We start from the raw sequence: 12,251 nt of genomic DNA, 5'->3' as shown, positions 1-12,251 counted from the left end.
CATTTTTTGAAAAATGTGTTCACAGGATGTGGGCATCGTTGGCTAAACCAGTATTTATTGCCCATCCCTCATTGACCAGCAAGCAGTCAAATGTGGTCAGGAGCCTCATGTAGGCAGATCAGAGAAGGACAGCAATTTCCTTTCTAAAGGGCATGAGTGAGCCAGTTGGGGTTTTCCAACAATCGACAACTGTTTTATGGTCACCATGGGACTCTTTGTTCCAGATATTTTATTGAATTCAAATTTCATTATCTGCCATAGTGGAATACGGATCAAGGTCCCCAGAACATTATCTGGGTCTCTGGATTCATAGTCTCGTGATAATACCTTAAGCCTTCCCAAGGTGGGTTCAACTTGTATTCCCAAAGCTTGAGCACAAAGTGCAGGCTGACTCTCTTGGTGCAATACTGACTGCGGTAGTGCTGCACTGAGGTGCTACTTTTGGGATGATGCTCACTCAAATCTTTGTCAGGTGCTTACAAAATATCACACAACATATTCTGTAATCCTGGGGAGAGTTATCCCCAGAGCCCTGATCAATATTTTTCCCTCAATGAACATCACTCTAAGTAAGATAGTAATACCATTATCAGAGAGTTGTTCACGGGAAATTGATTAATGCAAACTAATCAACCATGCTGGGCCATCATGGCGGCTCAGTGGTTAGCACTGCTGCCTCACAGCGCCAGGGATCTGGGTTTCATCCCAGCCTCAGGTGACTGTCTGTGTGAAGTTTACTCATTCTCCCTGTGTCTGCGTGGGTTTCCTCCGGGTGCTCTGGTTTCCTCCCACAGTCCAAAGATGTGCAGGTTAGGTGGATTGGTCATGCTAAATTGCACATAGTGTTCAGGGATATGTAGGTTAGGTGGGTTAGCCACAGGATATGCGGGATTACAGCGATAGGGTAAGGGAGTGCGTCTGGGTGGAATGCTGTTCAGAGGGTTGGTGTAGATTTGACATGCAGAATGGTCTGCTTCCACACTGTGGGAATTCTCTGATTCTATAACTGGACTGCCACACTCCCTACATTTCAGCAGGAATTACACTGAGGGAACATACTTGCTCGATGTTTTTTTTTAAGGTTGGTGATTCCTGACAAATCTAGCTAAAATTATTAAAGGATGACTGAAGTAGTGGATAGGTGAATACCAGTGGATGTTTGTTATCTTGACTTCCAGTAGAGATTTGAATTTATAAAAGCTGAAGCTCATGGAATTGAAAAATAATTATTGCCCTGATTGGGAAACTGACTGAACAGCAGGAGAGAGATAATGGACAATTACACTTTTTGGTATGTGAGACTGGTGGTGCCTCTCTGAATATTTTGTTGGGATGTCAACTATTCACTGTGTCTATGAATGAGTTAAATGAAAGATGAGACAGATAGGTATCCAGGTTAGTCAATGGAACAGAGATGGAAGGCAATGTATGCAATGGGCCTGGAAGTATCCTGTTACAATGTGATTAAGCCATTGGGAAAACAGAGTTATAGAGGTCTACAGCACAGAAAAGTCCTTTTGATTTAATTTTAATGCAGGCAATTATGAGGCCACCTGCTTTGGGACTAAAAAAGATGGAACTGAGTCCTTTCTAAATGGTGCAAAGCTTGAAACGCTGCAGGTCTAGAGATGGGTGATCAGATGCATTGATCATGAAAATCTCACAGGAGTTATATTCAAGGCAGAGATGGAGTCATAGTCGTAGAGATGTAAAGCCCGGAAACAGATCCTTCGGTCCAATTCTTCCATGCTGACCAGATATCCTAAATTAATCCAGCCCCATTTGCCAGCATTTGACCCATATCCCTCTAAATCCTTCCTATTCATATACTCATACAGACGCCTTTTAAATGTTGTAATTGTACCATCCTCCTCCACTTCCTCTGGCAGCTCAGTCCATACACGCACACAAAGGAGATGGGGAGAGTCCCTCGAGCTCCTAGGCTGTCATTGTTGCCCCATGACCACATCCCAACCCCCACCCTACTTCTGGGCCCTCTTCCCAACTCACTCCAGGGACTTCACCCCAATTCCTAAATCTGGAATCGCTCTCTCAACCATTGAAACCCATAACAAAATCCCAGGCGTTTCCTGGTGCATGTATAGTAATGCATTTGTTCACGGCATTCCACCTGAAGTCTACATGATGACTGCCATGCTAGGAACCTTGTGTTCACCAATGAATGAGCAGATGTAGTTTGGTGTCAGCAAACACTGCCAATTGTGATGGGGTTGGGGGTGGAGGAGGGCGAGGGTTGTTTTTTATTCATTCATGGGATGATGGTGTCACTGGCTAGGCAGCATTTGTTGCCCATCCCTAATTGCCCAGAGGGCAGTTAAGAGTCAACCACATTGCTGTGGGGCTGGCATCACATGTAGGCCAGACCAGGTAAGGATGGCAGTTTCCTTCCCTAAAGGACATTAGTGAACCAGATGGGTTTTTCCAACAATTGACAATGGATTCTTGGTCATCATTAGATTCTCAATTCCAGATATTTTTATTGAATTCAAATTCCACCATCTGCCATGGCGGGATTCGAACTCAGGTCCCCAGGACATTATCTGGTCTCTGGATTAACAGTCCAGCGATAATACCACTAGGACATCGCCAAAATGGTGTTTGGAATGTGGGTGAAAACAGCAAACCATGAGGCAATGTGTGAGTGGAGGAATGTTCACTGATCTCCTGAGGCTGGGAGTGGGGGCAGAATGTAAGTAGGTGAAGGCACATGGAGACAGGGATGGGAGCTGTGGGGACTATGGGGTTCACAGGAAGGGCTATCAGGAAGGATTGTCTGGAATGTTGGGCTGCAGGCTCAGACTGGAATCCAACAGCCGAAGAGTGCTCACTGTTACTTTCCATTGTGCTGGAAATGGAAAGTATGCAATGGGGAAGAAAATGGATGTGAACACACCCAGATTGTGAGGGGTGAGGTTTACCACTGTATTATTATTTCAGGTCCCTGATAGAAACAAAGTAACCAACCCTGTTTCCTGGAATATTTCCTGTTCTTTCTTTTCATCCATCAGATGTTCATGAGATACCATTGTTTGGATAATGTGCCTTTAGCTGCCCAGACCCCATGTTCTGGGATTCTCTTTAGAAACCTTTCTGCTTCTCTCACTCTCTCTCTCTTTCATAAAGACAGTTTTCAAACCTCCCACTTTGATCAAACTTTTGAACAACCATTGCAGACTGATTCCTGCGATGCCAGGACTGGTGTATGAAGAGACTGGATCAGTTAAGACTATATTCACTGGAGTTTAGAAGAATGAGGGGGGAATTTCATAGAAGCCCTCAAAGTGCACGCCAATGCATTGTATTCCATCTGCCAAGCTTTTGACTACTCACTTAACCTGACTATAATCCTCTGCAGACTTTTGGTGTTATTTTCACCACTTACTTATTTTTGTGCCAACTGCAAACTTAGCTATAGTACATTCGTTCTCCACATCCAAGTCATATGAGTTGGATGCACAGCCATGATCATATTGAATGGTGGAGCAAGCTCGATGGGGCGAATGGCCTAATTCTGCTCCTATTTTCTCCATTCTTATGGAAATTGTTGCAAAACAGATCCATTGGGTGCATGTTACCCTGGTGTGTCACAGGGTGGACATTATTGAGCTGGGAATTTTGTTGCGCTTTATTCTTTTTTTAACCCTCTTGATCTGAGATTGCTATGTCAGCTGAGGCTGAAGATTGTTCATTCTCCCGAAACGCTACAGTGCCTCACATTATGGGCACATAATGAGCACATCAATTCACATCATGAAAAAAAAGGAGGCACCGTTTTAGTAAGAAAATGATGGAGTGAATCAATGAACAAATAATGTTTAAATTATGGAGGAAAAGTGCCCCTAGTGCAATGTCAATGTAAAGAATTAAAAGGAAGCTACAAATTAAAACTTTAACAAGCCTATGAATTAAACAATTACAGTGTTCCTATTTTAAAATTAATATACTACAGCAATTGTCCAGCAAATATTAAATTCTTAATGTGTTTTATAATTTTACTTACAATAACTGTTCTTTAGGAAGATTCTAAATATCTAAAATGTGATTGCGTATTACTGACAAAGTGACAATTAGATAGGAATAATTATGAAGTGATTTAGTATCTTGAAGTTAGCTTTTGTGAGCACTAGCCCAGTAAATTGTCTATTACCTTTTATTAATGTAAGTTCTCGAAACAATTACACTTATTTAGGTAAGTCATTTACATATTGATTTAATATTCGCATTCTGTGAATAAAATGAGTAATTATTTTGTTAACATCTTGCAACTTCAGTTTCATAATCACTAACAAGCTGCTTTCATCAACAGTTTTATAAAATTCAACTTAAACGAGATAAAAGGGATACATGCAGGAGCTCTTGGATGAAGGTGTAAGCAAGGTGTTGGGTTCTTAACCCATGCCTATTGAGTGCATGCTTAGGAGACTGTACAAATGCCTATTCAACAGGCAGGAGAAGGTTGTAGAGGTTGAAACCCTGGGTTTAATCCAAAGATCCAATGCAATCCCACAGACAGCTGTATGGGGGCAGAGTCCTTGTGTATTTTTAAGGCTGAGATAGATAGATTCTTGAGCAGTCAGGGAATCAAGGGTTAGGTGGAAAATGGACATGAGGAATTTCAGATAGGTCATGATCCTATTGAATAGCAGAGCAAACTCGAGGGGCTGAATGGCCCACTCCTGCTCCTATTTCTTTCTCATTGGCCTCACAGAAGTGGCGCATGAACTTTTGAAAGCTTTTGATTTATTCTTTCATGGAGTGTGAGCACAGCTGCCAAGGTTAGCTCTTAACCGCTCTACTCTTGAAAACAAGGTCCTAAAATGTTGCATTCCTAATGCCACTCATTGCTGTTAGGGATGGAGTTCTAGGATTTTGACCCAGCAACAGTGAACAAGTAGTGATATATTTCCATGTCAGGATGACATGTGGCTCAGAAGCCAGCTTGTTCCCTTGCCCATGGAAGAGAAGGTATTGACTATTAATGGGATGGTCTTTGCTGAGGCCAGGATCAGTGAAATCAGTGATGTTGGTGTGCTCACACCTAATCTTCCTTTACATATTCCAACTCTGGCTCATCCATAGCCTCTTTTGATTCTCGATTTCAGTACAAACGGGCTAGCTATAGAGTAGATGTCACAATCTGAACTTCCCTCTTTGAAAGGCCACCAGTGCTTGAAAGAGGGATCAGGCTTTGGGAGGTTTCTGGAATTCCCTCCCTAAAGGCACTGTGGGCCAACCCACGGCAGGTGGACTGCAGCAGTTCCAGGAAGGCAGCTCACCCCCACCTTCTCAAGGGGCAACTAGGAACGGGCAAGAAATGCTGGCCAGCCAGCGATGCCCACATCCCACAAAATGAATAGAAAGAAAAAGGTTGAGGTGGAAAGAGCTCATTGATAGCCAGCCATCCCTAGCCCTCATCCCTGGAGACCCTGTATCCCTATCCTCATCCCACCTTGTGAACCACAACCTGCTATCATGGATCTGGATCCACACGCAATCCCAAACTGTCAGCAGTGACAATAGTAGAACAAATAGTCTTCATTTGGCTGGTGACCGGAAGTGTATCAGCCCCAGTATCCTTGATCCCAGGGGAAGGTCCCCACCACTTGCCTGTCAAGCATCTTAATTTGGCAGTTTTCCCTAAAAAAGTTAAGAAGTGAGTCTTGCCAGTTCTCCAAGTGAGACCATTATGTTCAACCTAATGTATCTGCCCCGCACAGCTCCGGCCACTGTTTACCATGTAATCATTTAGACTCTCAACAACATGGCATCCAGTGCGAACCCTCCAAAAGTGTACTCAATATTGACACAAGTTCCTTCTGAATAACATCTGCAGTGACAACACAATAGACCAGAATATGCTCAAGATGGACAAGCCAAACTTTGTGGATCTGCTATTGTGCAATTGCCTAAGTGTTATCTGGAGTCAATATTTAATTGGTGTATTACCCCCTGGTGTTACTTGACTGTGAGATTTAATTCTGCTGCTGTACTGCTATCTCTAAGAGAGGATCCTCAGTGACAACAGCAGCAATAATGGCATTGCGACTTTGTCAGGTCTGGAGCATGGACTTTGTCGTTCGGAGCCAAACCTAACGCCACAAGAGGGAGCGTCGAGAGAGGGCCCCTGGTATCTGCGATGCCATCGTTGCGATCAGGCAGCTGATGTCTCCCAGACAGTGAACTAAGCGAAAGAGAATGGTGCCCCATTATGGCTATGGACTCAAGAAAGACTGATGCACTTTTAACTTTATTTCTTTATTTTTCTAGTTTATATTAAGAAGGAGTTTAATGTTTACTATGACCTTATTTCTTTATTTTCCTACTTATACTCTGTTGGTCTGTAATCCTTTACTTTTAACTTTGTTTCTCTCTTTAACTACTTTTTACCTAAGATTTTGTACCTAGGTACGTTGCTTCTTAAGATACAGCCGTGTGTGGTAACATTGCACACTTTTCACTGTACTCGTGTACTTTTGTACTTGAGTACATGTGACAATAAAATCTAAATCTAAATCTATCTTGTCCTTCAGTCAAAGAGAATGCTGGTGTAGTGGTAATGTTACTGGGTGGATAATCCAGACCCTGGAAAAATAGGAGGAGCAGGAAGAGTAGAGGAGCTGAGTATTGGTTAATTGGAGAAAGGCTGCAGATAACTGCAGTCAGGAAGTGCAGGGTCAATATGTTCTTGAAGGGTGGAACTAACAATTCCACAGCGCCCTGAACGTCAAGGGATTGGATAAGAAAGGAAAGGAATCTGAAAGAAAGTGACTGGACTTGAAGAGTTAACTCTGCTTTCTCTCTGCAGATGCTGCCAGATCTGTTGAGTTCCTCCAGCAATTCTGTTTTAGTTTTAGACTGGATGGATCTTTGATGACCGGCATGGAAACTCTGCATCAGAGGGACTCTTTCTGTGCTGTAAAATCTCTGTGTCTCTCAGAGTGGAAGGGTGGGGGAGTGTGGAAGGGGAGGCAGTTACAACACCAGTTCCCAAATTCCACAGTCAAATTACTGTCAGATGAAGCACCACAAAGCATCATACCTCATCGAGTCATAGAGTCATACAGCATGGAAACAGACCCTTCAGTCCAACTTGTCCATACCAACCAGGTTTCCTAAACTAAACTAATCTCATTTGGCTGTGCTTGGCCTATATCCCTCTAAACCTTTTCCTATTCATGTACCTGTCCAGATATCTTTTAAATCTAAAAACCAAAAGAACTGCAGATGCTGTAAATCAGGAACAAAAACAGAAGTTGCTGGAAAAGCTCAGCAGGTCTGGCAACATCTGTGAAGGAGAAAACAGAGTTAACGTTTCGGGTCCAGTGACCCTTTGTCAGAACTTTTAAATCTACCTGCATATACCGCTGCTTTCCAAACACACACCACTCTTGGTGTGAAAAAGTTGCCCCTCAACTCCCGTTTAAATCTTTACCCTCTCACCTTAAACCCATGACCCTGGTTTTGAACTTCCCTACCCTGGGGAAAAGACCTTTACTACTCACCTCATCTATGCGCCTCATGGTTTTATGAATCTCTATAAGGTCACCACTCAACCTCCTATACTCCAGGGAAAAAAAAGTCCCAGCCTATCCAGCCTCAAACCCACTAGTCCTGTAACATCCTTGTAAACCATTTCTGTGCCTTTTCCAATTTAATAACATCCTTCCTATAGCAGGGTGACCAGAGATGTAACTGTATGGTTTCTACTCTCTGCTGTGAAATCTGTGATTTGCTGCCAATGGACAGCAGTGGCAGTGCAGGACAGGATGAATCAGCATCCACAACTCGTTTTTTTTTACTTAGAATATCTTCAAAGTATCACAGTTATTGTAAAAGATCTTATCACAGCTGTCTGTCAGAATATTTGGAAAGCATTCAGCCATTTAAACCTCGCGTTGCAAAAACTTATGCATTCTAAAGTGGTCACTCTTGAGTAACTTAGAATATATATTCTCATTAACTTCAAATAGGTCGAATCATTTCTGCGAGACAGAAACTTCATGAGGCCCCATGCAGAAGCTGTCACAATAATAATGATATTTCTGACAGATTTAAGATGTAATTTAAAGAATATCTTTGAAACATTTCTTCAAATAGAGTAGAGTTACGACAGGAATTATGAGTAAATCAAAGCCCTGTTGACAAGTTGGATAAACTGAAATTCCTTCAGTGGAGTTTTTATGTTTGTTGGATCATTCTGCTGGACAATGGAACATTTTGAACAGTATTCACAAATGTTGCCATGGTATCAGTGAGATCTCAATTCCACTGTATATCAGAATTATTCACACCATAAGTTGAAAACAACCTGGCATTTGAACTGGGGAAATAGTGTTACCAGCCTGGATAAGTTGCATTTTAGTGCAATTTCTGTCAATTTGATTTCTTAATTTCTTTTATAACTGGATGTTGTCATCGCTGCCTGGACCAGTATTTATTACCCATTCCCTAATTGCCGTTGAGAAGGTATTGGTGAGCTGGCTTCTTGAACAAATGCAGAAGTTTGACACAATGATGCTGATGGAACGGTGACATATTTCCAAGTCGGTGTGGCGAATAACTCAGAGGGGAACTTGCAGGGGGTGTATCTGCAGCATGTATCTGCTGCCCATGTCCTTCTAGAAGGTAGAGGTCATTGGTTTAGACGCTGCTGTCGGAGGACACTTTTAGAGTTGCTGCTGTGCGTTTAGTAAGATGGGACACGTTGTTGCCTGTTGGCGGAGAGAGTGAACCTTGAAGGTGGTGGATAGGGTGCTTATAAAGCGGATTGCTTTATCTTGGATGGTGTAGAGGTTCTTGCGTGTTGTTGGAGCTGCACTTATCCAGGCAAGTGAGGAGTATCCCATCACATGCCTGACGTGTGCCTTGTGGACAATGAGAAAGTTCTGGGGAGTACAAAGGTGAGGTACTCATCACAAAATCGACTCTGATCTACTGTTCTAGCCACATTGTCCCGTTCAGTTTCTGGTCGATAGTAACTCCCAGAACGTTGATAGTTGGGGATTTACATCATTGAATGTAAAAGGGAGATGGTTGGACATTTTTATTTTGAAGATGGTGCTTGTGTGGTGCAAATGTTACTTGCTACATATAATCCCATGTCTGAATATTGTTCAGTACCTGAGGAGTTGCGGATTGTGCTGTCAATTGTGCAAATATCAGTGAATACCTTCACCTCTGACCTTATGATTGAGGGAAGGTCATCGATGAAGCAGCTGAAGATACAAAGAACAGTACCCTGAGGATCACCGTCTGCGATATCCTGGGATGATTGACTTCCAACAACTAAAACCATCTTCCTTTGAGCTAGGTATTGTGGTATAAAGGTGTAAGTGTCTGAAGCAAGGAGTGCCTTAAGCCGCACTTGCAGTGACTATGTCAGATGGATTTGAGATCTGAGCAGCTTAGGGACTGAAAGAAGTGAGCCCCTAAGACCCAGGTCCCTACCTGGTCATTGTAGCAATATCAGTGAAACCTGTAACTGATCTGCTTCTACTTCTTCAATACTTATTCCATTCTTGTTCCAGTTAGTGAGAGGTTTTTCTCGAGCATATTGGTGTTATTGGCAAAACCAGACCTCCCCCACCCACCCCAAAGTATTGTAAGGAGATAGCCTAGACCCTAATTTTTATATTTATTTAAAAGTATGAATAAGGTGTTCCAGATGTGATTCAGTTCGTCCACCACTAGGTTATAATTGATTTGATTGGCCCACCACTAGGCTATAAGTAAAACATACTTTATTCTCACAACACGGTTAAAATATAAACAAAAGGATGAATTGGCATAAATTTAACTTGATTGAAATACTTAACAAGATAATGCATTATTTAACCACTAATCATCAACTGTTCCAAAAAAGGCAGCATCCCATAAACGCACCCTTTGGCAAAAATGCAATTCAGCAAAATAGCTATGATTCTCACATGCTGTCTCTCTTCAGTCCAGAAGAAAGAAACAATCTGCCCCTTCTGATTTTGAAGAGTAAGCCTCACCAGCTAAGACTTCACTCTTGCAGAGAACTCAGGCTTTGAGCTCAGCAGCCAGCAGGAATCTTCAACTAACTGAAGGCCAAACTTAAAAATTTCCTGGGTCTGAGTGAGCCCTGACCCTGGCCATTCAGGCTTCTTTAGTCTCAGTCTAAAAGAAAAATTCCCCGGGAAACTTCACAAACTGCTTACCAACTGCCCGTCAGAAGCAGACATTCTGGTACCACTGTGGCAAAACCTCTCTGCAACAGAAACAACACAGAACATATCTCTCTTAAAGACATAGTACTATCTTATTAGTCTAAACAGAACCAGTAAATCTTGATAGTTACAGAGAATGGTGGCTGCATAGTGTTCACATGGTGAGATGCAAACTTGTTTGGATTATAAATATGAAACAGTGAGCAGCAGTGTTGATTGCATCTAGCTGTGAATTCTAGCATTGAGTTTCTGTGTTTTATTGAGCACAAACCTAGGAGGCGATGGCCTGATGGTATTATCACTGGAGAGCCAGGTAATGTTCTGGGAGCACAGGTTTGAATCCTGTCATGAAAAAGGGTGGAATTGGAACTTGTGTTCCCTGAAACCATTACTGATTGTTGGGAAAACCCATCTGGTTCACTCGTGCGCCCCCCACCCACCCCTCCTTTTTTAAAAATAGAATCCCCTGGTCCACATGTGACTCCAGAACTACTGCAATGTGGATGACTCTTAACTGCCCTCTGGGCAATTAGGGATGGACAATAAACACTGGCACAACCAGTGACACCCACATCCCATCAATGAATTTAAAAAAAAACCCAAGATGGGTAAACTAAATCAGAAGTTGCTGGAAAAGCTCAGCAAGTCTGGTGGCATCTGTAAAGAGAAATCAGATTTAACGTTTTGGGTCCGGGCCAGAAACATGAACTCTGATTTCTCTTCACAGATGCTGCCAGACCTGCTGAGCTTTTCCAGCAACTTCTGTTTTTGTTTCTGATTTACAGCATCCGCAGTTCTTTCAGTTTCCGTTAGGTAAACTACCTGTAGGTTCTGTTTAATTGAAGTGATATTCCAGCGTGGCTCAATAGCTGGACTCCCTGTTAAGATTCAGCAGCTATTGTTCCAGAAAAGGGCCCCACCAACTTTCCCACGATATGCTGCAACTTGAAATGCTGCTCACAAACAGACCAGCATAGGAACCAAAAAATTAGGAGCAGGAATCAATCACTTGGCCTCTTGAGCCTTTCTGATACTCAATAAGATCACGACTGATCTGGTTATTCCAAATTCCCACCTTCCCCGATAAACTTTCACCCCTTCTTGCCCATCAAGAATCTCTGTACCTCTGCCGTAAAAATATTCAGGGACTCCACTTCCATTGGATTTTGAAGAAAAGAGTTTCAAAGATGCTCAACGCTCTGAGAAAATAATTCCCCATGTCTCTGTCATAAATGGATGATAAAGATAAAGCCACCATTGTCTTACCAGATCATAGCTTCTCTCTCATTAGAGAGAGAGACGACTGGTAGTGGTTTAACCTGAGGGTCACCATACCTAAGGCAAGGGGAGAGACTGATAAGAAGAGTCCTTCATGGTAACCTTAGCCAGTGATAGGAATTGAACCGACACTGTTGGCCTTAATCAAGATGTGGAGGCATCAGTGTTAGACTGGGGTGGATGGCACCAGGATGTTGTTCAACTAAACCTGTTGGACTACAACTTGGTGTCGTGTGATTTCTGGCCTTAATCAAGAGTGAAAACGAGCTATCCAGCCAACTGAGCTAACTGATGTCCTCCTTATTTTTAGAAAGTCACCCTAGTTCCAGATTCTCCCACATGGAGGAACATCCTTTCCTTTTGTCGGATACTTTAGAGACTTTTAAGCGACTCTTGGATAGGCACATTTAGGATAGTAAAATGTAGGGTATGCAGGGTAGATTGATCCTCGTAGGATAATAGGTCGGCACAACATTGTGGGCCGAAGGGCCTGTACTGTGCTGTACCGTTCTATGCTCTATTTTCACATCCACCTGGCCAAGACCCCTCAGGATCTTTCACCTTCTACTTCCTGGTTACTTCTCACCAGCATATTCCTGTTTAAAGTGAAATCAGACTCCAGTCAGTAGAGAGTTTCTCCCTGAGTTTTGATCAAGCATCCTGACTGCATTTGGGATCAAATACAGCCTACATCAAGAAAAGTTACTGTCGCCCCACCTCTTGTGGCCAACCCTTTTGTCCATGTTTAGATGGAGGTTGTAA

The sequence above is a fragment of the Rhincodon typus genome, chromosome 10 (assembly GCF_021869965.1).
Source record: "Rhincodon typus isolate 14 chromosome 10, sRhiTyp1.1, whole genome shotgun sequence".
Taxonomy (NCBI): domain Eukaryota; kingdom Metazoa; phylum Chordata; class Chondrichthyes; order Orectolobiformes; family Rhincodontidae; genus Rhincodon; species Rhincodon typus.
Note: the sequence above shows the minus strand (reverse complement) of the source record.